This window comes from Dermacentor variabilis, chromosome 5, assembly GCF_050947875.1.
Source record: "Dermacentor variabilis isolate Ectoservices chromosome 5, ASM5094787v1, whole genome shotgun sequence".
In the NCBI taxonomy this organism is placed as follows: Eukaryota; Metazoa; Arthropoda; class Arachnida; order Ixodida; family Ixodidae; genus Dermacentor; species Dermacentor variabilis.
In genome coordinates this window covers 185,168,517-185,181,678 of record NC_134572.1, presented here as the reverse complement: position 1 = coordinate 185,181,678, position 13,162 = coordinate 185,168,517, and the positions used below count along the sequence as shown (strand labels likewise).

The following is a 13,162-nucleotide window of genomic DNA, read 5'->3' as shown; positions in this document are numbered from 1 at the left end:
GCTTAAGACACTCGCTGATGAGCTTCATTGACAATAAAGTGCGATTTGATTGATCAAAACATATCACGAGGTGTAGGAAGCGTCGTGTGCTGCTGACTGCATGACACCAGCGTTGAAACCTAAAGCTTTGTATAAGAATGATGAATGGGCAACAAAAGAACCCGCGACTACTTGGACTTGTACTCCTCTAGAGTCAAGCAGGCGACTCTATAAAGATAAACCTAGTGGCCTTTCGCTGGATCACCTCGAGTTGATTAATCAGCATTTACCGTGTAGCGGTCCCAAACTACCGATGCATATTCTAATTTTGATCTGTCATGTGTAATCACAATCGAACAACAACAACAACAACAACAACAACAACAACAACAACAACAACAACAACAACAACAACAACAACAACAACAACAACAACAACAACAACAATCAAAAGCGGGCCTACCTAAGCGAAACGAGAGTTTTGAGTTGCAGTACTTTGCAGCATGAGACATGAGAGAGCAGTCAAGGAAAATTGACAAAGTTAACTGTTTGAATAGAGCACGTAAACGTCAAAAAGCTTTTATTTTGCACAGTTCTGCGCCTATCGAAGGGGGAACATGTTTCGCGTGCAAATTATTGAAGAGGACTGGAGGGGAATACTCGCGGATGCGCTTCCCGTGTATACCTGCTTCGCACACCAGCAACGACGGAACGCTGGCGTTTCGTTCCGTGTTTCGAAACGGCTGTTCGGGTATGAAAGCACACTGTGGTTCTGAGGTGCAAGCAACGGGTGACAGATTTCGGCGTATGCTTTTATGACAGCGTTATGGGATTAAACAGTCGACCGCACATGCCCCCGGCCCGTTTGTTTTCTTCTGTGGTGTGCGCGTGTATTTTCTCGTAATGTGTCAAATGTGCACCAACCAGGCCCCCGGCGAGTACGTCTAAGTTGCAGACCTTTTATCGGGCACAGTCTGCGGCTGCTAATTAATTTCGCTCCACCGATCCGACCAAAGGTGTCCTAATATGCGTGCAACGCATTTAGAATGTTGATTACATTGGTAGTTCTGATTTTTGAGGCGGCCCTTGCGTGCACACATACTTGGCCACGCAGTGCCCGCAAGCGATCGACGACCGCAAGCTTGAATGAGATATTGCTACCAGAGACGTGATGCAGAGATGATTGGAGCGAATGTTGCCTGGCGTAGGTGCGCCTCGAAACGGGTGCGTATACCTGGCCCACGCCGTCGACCGTACTCCCGCGACGGGAGTACGCGACGCTTCGTGACGAGTACGCGAGGTGTACTATACGAGTACGCGAGGTGTATATATATATATATATATATATATATATATATATATATATATATATATATATATATATATATATATATATATATATATAATATACAATTATTGCACTTTGGTGTTCTGGTGTAATCCATTATTGTTCACCATCGCTCTGTACAACATGTACTGCCCCTCCTACTTGGTTGTCAAATTGGCCTGCAGTGTTTCCAAATGAAGTAAAATAAACCACTGTTTTGTTCCTCCAACCTCGCGACGTCGTACTCGTCGTACTATATATATATATATATGTTGCAATTGGTAGAGCATCGCACGCCAAATGCAAAGGTTGTGCGTTCGGGTCCCACCGGCGGCAAGTTGTTTTTTCATCCACGTTGATTTCCATTAATTTATCGTTCTTTATTTCATTTATTAAGCACAAGTAATTTCCCCTGTGTTGTCCTTGGTGTCAGTGTTTGTTGGCTTCTTATGATAAGACTAATAAAAATCGGGACGCTCGGCTAACCCCCTCTCTTCTCGTTTATATATGCGTGTATATATAGTTGTTGTTCGCGAACAAAAAGAAATGTTTGGAATGCCTTAGTTCTCGCCAAAATTGTTTGCAAAAGATGAGTTCCAGTGTGCCTTGGAAGTGCACGGACGAAGGTAAGGCAGTTCAGTTATGTTGGTATTACCAGCCAATATGTTCTGGCGAAATTTTATATGACTGAGATTTTTTCTGGATTGTTACGAATAAGGTTCATTTTTTGCTCATGAGTGTACTTGGGGAATCTGATCTCTTATGTTTATTGAAGATCAGTTGAAGATCAGTCTAATGGCCTTTCGCTGGATCATCTCTAGCTGATAAAATATCCTTTGCCGTACAGTAGCAGCCCCAAATTACCCATGCGTATTCTGATTTCGGTCTCGCATATGTGTTCACAGCAAGCAGTCGAACGTCTTTCCCCGTGATCCAGCATTTCTGTCGCGCAAGCTAGCGGCACCATCTGGTAGGTGATTGTGTCTGTGCCACTCAGCACATTGCATCGGATAATATCAGATACTAAGTCATCGTAAGCGGAGTTACTGGCTGATGCGAATTGCTATATTTTTTTAAAATCTTAGTAGTGTTCTATGTTGTAGAAATCTGTTCTCATTCACCCGTTTTCATTCATCAATATTACGGTTGGCAAGTTAGGTACTGTGGGTGCTGTATGGAGATTGGCATCGCGGAATTCAAAAAGTAACGCAAGTGATTCGTGAATTGAGATGTGTTCCAGTGAGTAGCTGTCGCAAGAACCGCACTTGTATTTGAACATTGAGAGGAATATAACTTGTACTAAATTCTTGGGAGTGGGTGTCACGCGGTAGAAGTTCACTGGTGGTACGGTAATTAGCTTACTGAATTAGAGGCGAGGTGATTGATATCACTGTCTTTGAATATGGGCAATAGCTAGTTGTCATGAGTGTTAAACGGAGTTGAGGCCAATGTATGTGTAACTAAATAAAAGAAATTACAGCAATAAAAAGATAGACGCAGAAAAGGTTTAATCATCCCGCTCCCCGCTTTCGTGTCTGAGGAACTCTCCCTCGGCTTGCATGTGTCCGTCGCAAGTACGCGAGCATTCACCACGCCATTCGACGTCTGTCCGCGGTGCAGTGGCGAAAAACCATTGCTGCGATGTCGTTCGTTTGCGTTGACAGGTTGTGACACCAAAACGACGCTCCGCTTTTTAAGCGGGTCGCCCGAGAACCATTGCCGCTTTGCGTTCTAGGCGAGCGCAGCGGAGCACGGCTTTCCGCTCGGCTTCCTCCTCCTCCCGCTTTGTCTTTGCGGCTGCTCTGGACGCTTTTGAAAGCGGCGCTCCGATTGGTCCACCGACTCTGGCCTATGGAAGAGTGCCGCCGGCAGCGCGCCGGCGGAGTGCCGCGTGCTCGCGCCGCAGCCGGCTCCCGCTGGTGCTGCCGCGCTTCGGCAAGCGGCGCTAACGGCAGTGGCCAAGATGGCGGCGCCCTGAGCAACGGCAGTCGGCGACGCAACGCTTGGCCGAGCCGGTCGAGCGCCCACAAAGGCGGCGAGGAGATCGGACGGTGCAGTGCGCGCACGCCAGAGCGCGACGGCCTATTTTTGTTTGCCTTTTCATCGACTGGCCCACGGCGTGCACGAGACGGGTGCGAAGGTGTCCCGTGTGATCTCGGCGATTGTTTGGCTCGCAGCTTTTCTCCTCCCTTGCTCGCGAAGACGGCCGATCTGTGTGCTACGCCCGAGTGAAGGCCGTCGGCAATCGCGCGCTCCGGATTTGTGGATTTAACCTTCCCCGCAACGTTCTTCTACGATTGATCCGCCGACTGCCTCTAACCTGCAGCGACACTCGCCGATCCTCCAACGCCGGTAAGTCGAGAGGCGCGGCCGCGTTCACGTACCGTGGAGCAATTTAGATTCGCCGCTAATCTTAATTGCGGCCACGATGCCCTTGTAGTGAACACTTGAGCCCTCCGCGTTTCGGTTGTTCGTTTAAGCGTTCTTTCCTTTTCTTTTCTTTTTTTTTTTTGTCCCTTGTCCGCTCACCTATATAGGGGCTCCAATGTGACGCGGCTGGTAGCAGGTTATCGTCACTGTCAACTTGGCGTTTTAACCAGAGGAGCGTTCGACGCAGAATCTCCGCGAAGAGCGAATAGGAAAATAAGTTTATTTTGCGGCAGCGGCTACAGCTTTTTCAGCTGTAGGCTAGCTTGCGAGGGTTTGACAAGATGACTGGGCGAATCCACACATCGCTGGCCTCCCATGTGCATCATCAACCTCTCAATAGTTCACGACGGAAGCCGCATATCTTGGTAAATGGGCATATGGGGGTACTCTCCGTGGACGCCCGCTCGCGCGTTTGCTCGACGACGTTTGCATCAAAGCATCGCAAGACTGTAATCGCACCAGCAGATAAGTATTGCAATACTCTGGCCAATACTCCTGGTTCGGAATTACAATACTTATGCTTTCCGTTAATTACTGCGCGCATTCCCACTGGCTCGGTCATCTAAGATTACTGCTTATTGCGCGGTCTTCCTTTGTAACGCTCCTGACCTTTGTTTCAATGAGATACTTACAATTTGACTGTACGATAGTTTCACTAGTCTGCCGCTGGTTAATATAGCCGCAGGGGTGTAGTGACACGCGCTGTTGATGAGGAATCGTGTCGGTATATCTGGTAGAACTCGCCATAGCGTCGCAACGATTCCTGGCAGGAATCTGTCATGCGTGCTATTGGAGCTGTTCTTTGTGCGCCACACCCGAGGTTGCAGGTTCGATCCTCCGCCCATTTCTGCATGCCGCGCCATCTGCGCTGCCTGGATCAATGATGGGAATTTAATTACAGTCGTTTGTGTTTAAAGCTTTTTCTTTCTGCGCAGCGCGAGCCTCGTGTTGACACTCAAGGCATCGTATGTCGTTCATATTTGCTTGAAGCGCCGGAAGGGGGGGGGGGAGGGGCTGCACCTCGACACATTCTGTCGGGCATAGCTCACCGCACTCTGCGCACGATTTGTTAACGTCCGTCGGCCGATGTGCACTAATTGGCGTTAAAAGAGCACGAGTAGCCTTTTTGCTTCGACAATGCTGCTGTAATTGAGTTCTGGTGGGATACCGTGTTGCCTTAATGGTTGCTGCCGAACAGTATTTGTTGTCACCGCAGGTAAAAAGTCACCTTGAAGCTGGACTGATAATTCATTTGTTACTGCTCTGCGCTCCCGATATATCCCTCGTCAAGCCAGTGTCGTGAGTCATTAAGCCATGGGCATTTGCGCTATGAATCACGGGTCGGCAGTTTTTGGTCCTGAACTGCTGCCTCGTTGCTATCGGGTCCGTTGGCGCATTTTCACTATCGGGCGCCGGTGACTCAGAGGCCAGCAAAAAACACGGGAGAGTCACCTGAGGGTGACTTCTTTATAATATATATATATATATATATATATATATATATATATATATATATATATATATATATATATATATATATATATATATGTTTGCGCTTGTGTGTTTGAGTGATCTTCGTACTCTTGAAAATGCATCATTGTGCCTATCGATGACATGCGGATGGGAAAAGAGGTTTCCTATAAAAGCACTTCGCTCGAGCAATTCCGTGCAGCTAACCAGAGAAGAAAACCAGAATGACGACTCCATCACTGATGCCGACAGGATGACAGCGTCAGGGAAGTATTAATATAGTGCACAATGGGCGAGCCCTGCTCTAGAAGATATAGCCGGCTTTCGTTACTGATTGGCTAACGCGAGCTGTAGCCTTCACTGCGCTGCACCTAGTCGGTGAGAGGTAGTATAGCTGACACTAGGGTTGTATGCAGCATGTGCGGTAAGCTTAGTTGACCATAACACAAGCTTTTGTGAGGGAAGTAACGAGAGATAGCCTGGCTACACACGCATTGCAGTAATTCAAAAAAGAATTCGGAAAGTTCAGGCAAAGTGACGCAAACGTTTGGCGGCTCGGCAACAACACTTAGAAGAGTGCGCCGATCGATACGATTGTGTTGCAGAAGCCAGACGTGGCGCTTGCGCATCGACGAGCGTTCGGCAGTCCCATTGCTGGCTCTTTCTCGCCGGCCAGAATATTGCGCCGCTCCGAATGCGGGAGACGTCACTCCGTCTAATGCCGATAAACGGATATAAATGTGGCGTGTTCCATGTTCTCGAGCAGGGGAACCTTGCCGTAAAAATATCCCGAAACGGAGATCCGGGAACCTTCCGCAGTGCGTATACGGCAGCAATCTCGGCCGCAACTCAGACACGTCCCGAGACGTTCGCACAGGCTGCGTCGTGGGTGGCAGTGGTCCGGATTGTTTCTGTACGCTGCGGTTTACACTGTGCCTTTCCGACAGCCAAAGCCTCCGTGCTTTCACTGCTGCGTAACTACAGGTGCAGTTGTTCTGAAGGGTGAGGGGGATATCTCTTGGTGAGCTGCCGTGGCTAAGTAGGAACCCGTCGTTAGTGTTTTCCGAGCTCTCCAAGGCTGCGTGGGCCATGCCACGTTCCAGCCCGTACGAGGCATGCACCCGTGTACGCCTCTTTTTTTCTGAACTGCTCAGCCGAAGCATATAAGAGCGCGTCCCGCTCGTTCCTCCAGCACTGGTGGGTGCATAAGCGAGCGAGCGTGCCACGTGTTTCTGGGCGCCCGCGGCACGAAAGGAGGCGCAAGCGCGAAACTGGCGGCGCCCTTGCGCTGCGCCTTCTCCTGGTGCCGGTGGAAGCCGACGCAACGAGGCCGACCCGACTGCGTGCGCTCACCGGGCATTCGATCGCGCAGTGCATGCAACAGCGAGCGGCGCGCACAGCTTTCGGGGCGCGTCCAAGCGGAGCGAGCAGCGCGGGTGCGAATTCGGGGGCCCTCCGTGTGTCTCGGCAGATTCGTCGTCCAGATGCGCTGCCGAAACGGCGCAAAAATAGCCGCCCGGTGGCCCCGGCGGCGTGCGATGCGGGGCGGCCTCTCCGATCTGACCCAGTGCGAGGTCGCATTTTTCAACCGCCGCTCGAGTTGGGTCAGCGTCCTCTCCGCCTCGGTGAGAAAGTCTGCCCGAATATGCGTGCGCTACTTGTGGGGGTGAGAGGACGACGTCACTCGTGTGCGCCATCTGTTGTGCCATGCTCGCTGGCGCAGGTGTTGTATGCCCCGTTTTCTCTCGCAATTTGAGGCGCCTGTGTCGGCCAGTGGGGGGGGGGGGGGGGGGGTGTCACGTTCGGATGTCCAAGACGCATCTCGACCGTCCCGTCCATTGAACCTGGCCGCATTGGCGAATAGCTCGCTCCTTGCCTGTGACCTGGTTTGTTTCCGTTTTGACTCCTGGGGCGAAAGAGAAGGCCCTTTGCGTTCTGACGCTAAGCGCATCTCGCGGACCTCAAATGAACAACACGACGACGTCACCGGTCGCTTATCTCGCACGCAGCTGGTTTAGAGCTGAGGGCATGCAGATACCTCCGCGCGTAATTCTACCCTCGATTACCTCGTAGAAAAGATAAATAAACGGCCATGCATCTTTCGCGAGCGCCCGCGATTGACAAGTTCGCTACCTTCCCCTGAGCACACGCAAATACGTTTTCTGTTTTGCTTTCCCGCGACTCTGAGATGTTTTTTTTTTCCCCTACCTTCTTTCCTACAGGAAAATAAAAAAAAAGAAACTGGAGCAAAAGTAAAAGGCTGAGCACCCTGACAGACGCCCTTTCGAGAGCTTAGTCAAGCCACACGTCAGTCTTTATAGACTGCTTTTTTTTCTCTCTCTCTTAACCCCTCCCTGTTCTGTTTAAAACTGAACTTGGTTGATTGATTTAATGTAATACACGCACGTTTTCTGCCTTATTTTCTGGTATAAAGCTAAACATATGTGGTGACCAAATTAACGCTCCTGCGACGTCTGCGTCTGAGGAGGAACAGAAACGGGACTCGCAGCGCTTGTGCTCGTTTTTCTTGCGTCCCTGCTTCGCGCTGTACCACGCAATCTAAAAGACAAAACCAACTAGCCCAAACCATCACCCTTCTAAGGACTCGGAGACCATGTTTTTATCTAATTGCATGCGCCAGAAGCGATTGAGGAGCTGGAAATACATCATAGACAGCATGTTTTGGACACCACTCTTATTGTGTTCTCCTCCCCGTTTTTCTTGTGCACTTCCATGCTTGTGTTCATGAATCTCTATACCAAGTCGCGTAGCTTTCTGTCGTTCTAATTAGCTTGTGTCCGTGACACACGGGAAAAAATTGTCACCCAGCCTGCTTGAGCTAATCAGAGAATCTATATATGCTTTTCAATGTAGCATTCTGCCTGTATCTCCTTAATTTCCTTTCTTCCTTAAAATCTATGCGTCTTACGGATCCGGTCGTATCAATCTCTTTCCTGCTTTTTCTTCTTTCCCACCAATAGCGTCTGTTGCTTATGTCGACTGCCGACCGGCTTATGCTACCGTCCACTTTAATGTACAGCGCTTCTGGAAGTTGTACCTACGAGCTTCTCTGGGTGAGAATGCCTTCGCATTCCATTACGATGTGCCGAGTGCTCTCCGGATTTTTGCTGCAGCGCACACATGCTTCATCTTGTTGCGAATATTTGTTCCGATGTGTCTTTGACCTTAGGCAACCAGCTCGTATCCCAAATAGAAAGTCACTGTGTTGTCGTCGTACAGATTTTGCTTTCTAATGTCGTGCCATTCTTGGAAGTCTCCGACGTCTTGCTTTGTTTCCATCCTTCGCACCCTATTCGCTCTCTTTCTCTCACTTTCTTTCTGATGACTTCCGGTTGTCTACCTACAATTCCAGTTACCTGGCCACCAACTTTCGCACCTGTTCCTCAATTGTGTGTCCGCACTTTTGAGATATCTGCGAACTTCAGTCGCTCATTTTATTGCGATAGCAATTATATGGATATCCCCGAACAAATTTTTGTCGTCGCCATGAGGTTCCGCATATATTGACGTATATGTATGCCATATCCCATCTCGTGCTATGCGGTGTGTGCGGGTTACACTGCAACGCCATCCTATCCCTAAAGTTGCTCGTACCAGGTCTTACATTCCTGGTAAAATTATTTATCAGGATATTGAGAATGGCAGCCCACAAGAAATGTCACGATACAAACACCGGCGGCGCATGCCTTTTATCTTAAATCTTATCACACTTATATAAATGTAGGAAACGATAACAGAGCTCAAACCTTAAGATGATGCAATTTCTTTGGCGCCGCTGTGCACTACTTCCAGGATCGGCTCAGGAGGGAGGTTTGAAACATACTCGATATGAAAAAGTGGTGGTAAAGTCGCTTAGAAAGATGTTGGCTTTAATTAGTCAACATAAGTGAAATTTCCCGATGGCAGGATTCCAACAGAGGACCTCTAGCACAGCATCAGGTATTTACTTAGGCTACGTTTACTTCAATTCATACTGGCATTACAGCTACGAGTCTTACACTTGGCTTAATATTCTAACATGTTGAATTTGAAAGAAGCCCAACCCATATGTCACCCAGCAATGCTCATTTGTGGTTTTGGCGTGTGCTCCCAAAGCCAGCCGGCCTACCGATCGTTGGTGAACTTCCAGCCCCGACAAGATGCCTGAGCTCACAATGACATTTGCCAGGTGTCACCTCTGTGTCGCACTTCAACGACGCACGACATGACGCTTCAGCGCCGCCTGGCATGATCGAGGGGCGCGTCGTGGCGCGCGCAAACCGGAACAGTGCTGGACTCTAAGGGATTCTGCTAGCACCAGCTTGAATGTGCCAGTATAATTCGGCGCGTGGTATAAAGGTGCGAACACCCTGTGTCAGAGTATTCCGTCTCTGGTTATCACGTCCTTATTAAGCAGAGCGAGCTTGCATGCAGGATTATCGCACCCGGCGTCCGCAAGCTGCAGAGCGTTTTGCGAGCACCGCATTATCCGCGGTAGCTCAGCGAATGTGGCGCTTTGGGCATGAGGTTGGGAGTTCGATCACCGGCCTGGGTGGGCCGCGTTTGTGATGGGGCCGTAACGCACAAACGTTCGCTTATTGTGCTTTGGGTGTGCGAACAAGAATTCGCAGGCGTTGAAATGAGCCAGGACCACGGCGCCTCTCGTATACCCCGTAAATGCGCGATTTGATTTTTCAACCCTAAGGGTACGGTCTTTTTACGGGGTTCGTCACGGTTGCGTTATGCTACGGTGCACGAAATATTGCGTGGAGGTCTGAATCGAAGATGCTTGAGGTGCTAAAAAAAAAAAAATACACACTTGCGATTGTGACTGCTGTTAAGTTGGTGACAGGACGTATACGGTTGAAATAAAATTTTAAACGTTGTACTCAAGCATTCGTACCTGAATGGTTGTTAGCTGTCCGTTCTGCTCCTAGCACCTTCTTAGCCTCAGATTACCGCGCTTGAGCGCTGGCTGTCTGATGGAGGTCGGGCCGTCGCCCTTCTGGCTCCATTGCACCACGCTGCGCCACTTTGCAGCCTCGTTGTGCGGGAAAGTGCACTTGCAACACGCCGCGTGATTGGGGGGCTTTTCCCCGTTAAGCCCAAACCCCATGAGCGCGACTTTGTGCGCGACAGCGACGAGCGATAAATCGGGCTGTCGCGCGAACAGATCGCTCGGTTCTGCAAATCTAGAATTCGTCGCTCGTCGCCCGGAAGTGCTATGAGCGACTAGCCGATAGCACGAAGCCGGAACTGGATGTATGTAACTCAAGTACTTCCGACGGAGATATTTTATGCTGCTTCTTACAGTAAAACACAACTCAAGTTAATGAAGCACGCGTCACGCTAGCTTCAGCGCCTATATTGCTGCCCTCATACCGGCAACACTGGGGAGACGTCGCTCGAAGTCATCGCTCGCATGGGGTGCAACTTGTAGGCGACGAGCGAACGCTACAGCCATCTCACGTCGCGTCGCTTGTCGCTGTTGCGTGCAAGATCGCTTGCATGGGGTTTATACTTATGCGCTTGTTCGTGCTGCCCAGCGCATGGAACAATATGAAAGAAAGAAAAGCAAAGAAAGAAATCTATGCGTCAAAGCTAATCTTGCCGCTTATAAGAAAAGTTATGCGGATGTGTTGATTCGCACAGCAAATCTGAACACGTTCTGTCGAGGTGCAGCTTGTACAAATGAGCGTCTGACCACCAAGCGTGTCTCCTGCCGACGCGTCGATCTCGTCACCCTGTCTTATTGTTTCCCCCTCTTCTCTTATCCGCGCTCAAAGCGTTTAAAGACGTAGATTAGCGTCAGCGAAACGTGTGAGATGGCCGTCCGATGAACGAATATGAGCGAGTATGCTCAACTGGCGTGCGGTTTCAACTAAATGTCATCGTCGCTCGCCATTCTTTTCGGAGCGCTGCGCGGGATGAAAGGCGGCAATAGCGAAGAGAGCGCGAAGAGGAATGCGGAGGAGGAGGCTACAGTGAAGGCGTGAGGCGAAAAGCGGGGGAGGAGGGTATGTTGAAAGATGCTGGAGGAATGCAGAGTGCCGCACGAGACTGGCACCACAGCGTGCGTGATCCGATTGTATGCGCGACGCGAGTCGCGTCGTACTTTCTGGACGCCACGCGGGCACCGGCGATTACAGGGGAGCCTTCGACGAGTGCGCTCGACCCGCAGACGAGATTTTTGACGGTCGCCGACTCTGCTCGCCGCTGTCGTTGTGCTTTATAGTGTTACTTGTTTTGGTCACGAGCGTTTTTGTTTTTCACCCCTATGGAAACGCGGCCGCGATCGAACCTGCGACCCTCTAGCTCAGCAGTGCAACTGAGCCACCGCGGCAGGTATACCGATATGTATACCAAGCCTCCTCTTCGGTAAAAGGGGCGTACATTGTTGCCACTGCAGAAGGGTAATTTAGCAATTCAACTCAAATTATTTTTCTCTTTAGTGTTTGTTTAAATCAAGCATCTGTAAATATTTGTGCCTATGGAACTGATTCATTCGCAGAGCAACCGTGGTTGAGCAAGCTGCTTGGTGATACTGAAAAACCCCGCTCTTAGACATGTCTTGGTAGGGCATGCCACTATGAGAGGCCTTCACTTTGGTCGTAAACGCATTACACCAGAGGTTAGGAAACCCGTGGTTGGACTTCTTAGTTGGCTGTTGCAGTATGCGACATGGCCCGAAACTTATACAGATGTGAGCTATACGTAGTTATCATGGCAAAGAAACAGTGCTGAGACGGCATAACGACGGGTTAAGGACGTTGGACGTGTAAGGTAACCGTCCTGAAAAAGAATAAAAAATGACCACAACCAGGACGCACATTAGGTGGCGATTGTTTTCTTTAGACTCTATTCATTGTTTGTCACGCGTCGCAGCGAGTGTCCGTCCGCTATAGCATTGACTAGCATCGCGCCATATGACATGGCGCGATGCTAGCCAATGGCGGAAGCGCAAGAATGAAAAGTGAAACGAATCTTTACAGTATACATGCCGGGGCGTCCTAATTTACTATGGAGCCCACCGCGTCTTTTCAGCTTTTAGATCCCACCAATCGGTCATTTGCGACCACCGTGCAGGTGTCGCTGAGGTTCGTCCAATCGCACTGGTGCCGCGCGGTGAATGTTTCGGCGCCCGAAAGCGCCCACTTTTGTCTCGCGATGCAGCAGAACTCCCAAGTGCCTGTCGTCCACCGACGTTGCGCACGACTTCGGCTGCGTGCCGCTCGCCTAACGCGTGTCGCAAGCCACGTGACCGGTTTGTGCGGCAGCTTTCCCGCAGCGCCGCCCGGTCCCGCGGTGGGGCCGCATGTGCGGGGCGTCCACCATCATCGCGAGCGGGTCAGCGGCGGTCGGCGTGAGGGGTCAGCCCCGGTGCAAGGGGGCGCGCTGCACCGCTTCGATCTGGGTTTCGGTGTAACTGGGTTGTCCGTCGTGCATGCGGAGCGAGGACGCTCGCTCGTTTTGGGCCAGGGAGCATTGCGGCGGCGGCACGAGCTTGCTCCTCGCCTGACGCGGCGGTCGCTCGCGGACAAAGCACCGCAGCTCCCGGATGGCACGTTAGCTACGAGCACGAATTTAAGCACGGCCCGTGTTGAGGACCTGTGCAGGCGCACGCTGAAAGTCGCGAAGCGTGCGTCTTTGTTGTCTCCCCGTCGCTGGGTCGCCGTTATGTACGGCGCTCGTCTCGGTGACGTTGTCATCCTGCTACGGGAAAGCTGCCAGAGTGTCGCAGTGCAGCAGCCATCGGTCAGCGGCCTAGTGGGCGGCTCCCTTCGTCACCGTCTTGTGCGGACGGCGCCTTCTATGCCGCCCCTCCGGCGAGCAGGGCTTGCCGTCGCTCGAGAAAGTTGCAAGGACAGCTCCTAGTCGGCACACCCGGTGGCGGTCACTGCTCGCACAGGCGTGCGGTGTATGGGCGTGCAGGCATGTGCTGCACAGAGTGCGAGC

At 50.9% G+C, this 13,162-nt stretch overlaps 1 protein-coding gene across 3 annotated transcripts in view; it reads left to right on the top strand.

Moving 5' to 3' along the window:
* The window catches only part of LOC142583389 (protein roadkill-like), a 346,742-nt gene that overhangs the window by 190,102 nt on the left and 143,478 nt on the right, over window positions 1–13,162 (top strand). Inside the window, exon 1 of one of the 3 annotated variants that reach the window (XM_075693835.1) lies at window positions 3,277–3,658. The exons of the other annotated variants lie outside the window; for them this stretch is intronic. The gene's annotated coding sequence lies outside the window, so the exon portion shown is untranslated. Of the gene's footprint in view, window positions 1–3,276; window positions 3,659–13,162 lie in introns of those variants that run through there. 3 annotated transcript variants of the gene reach the window in all.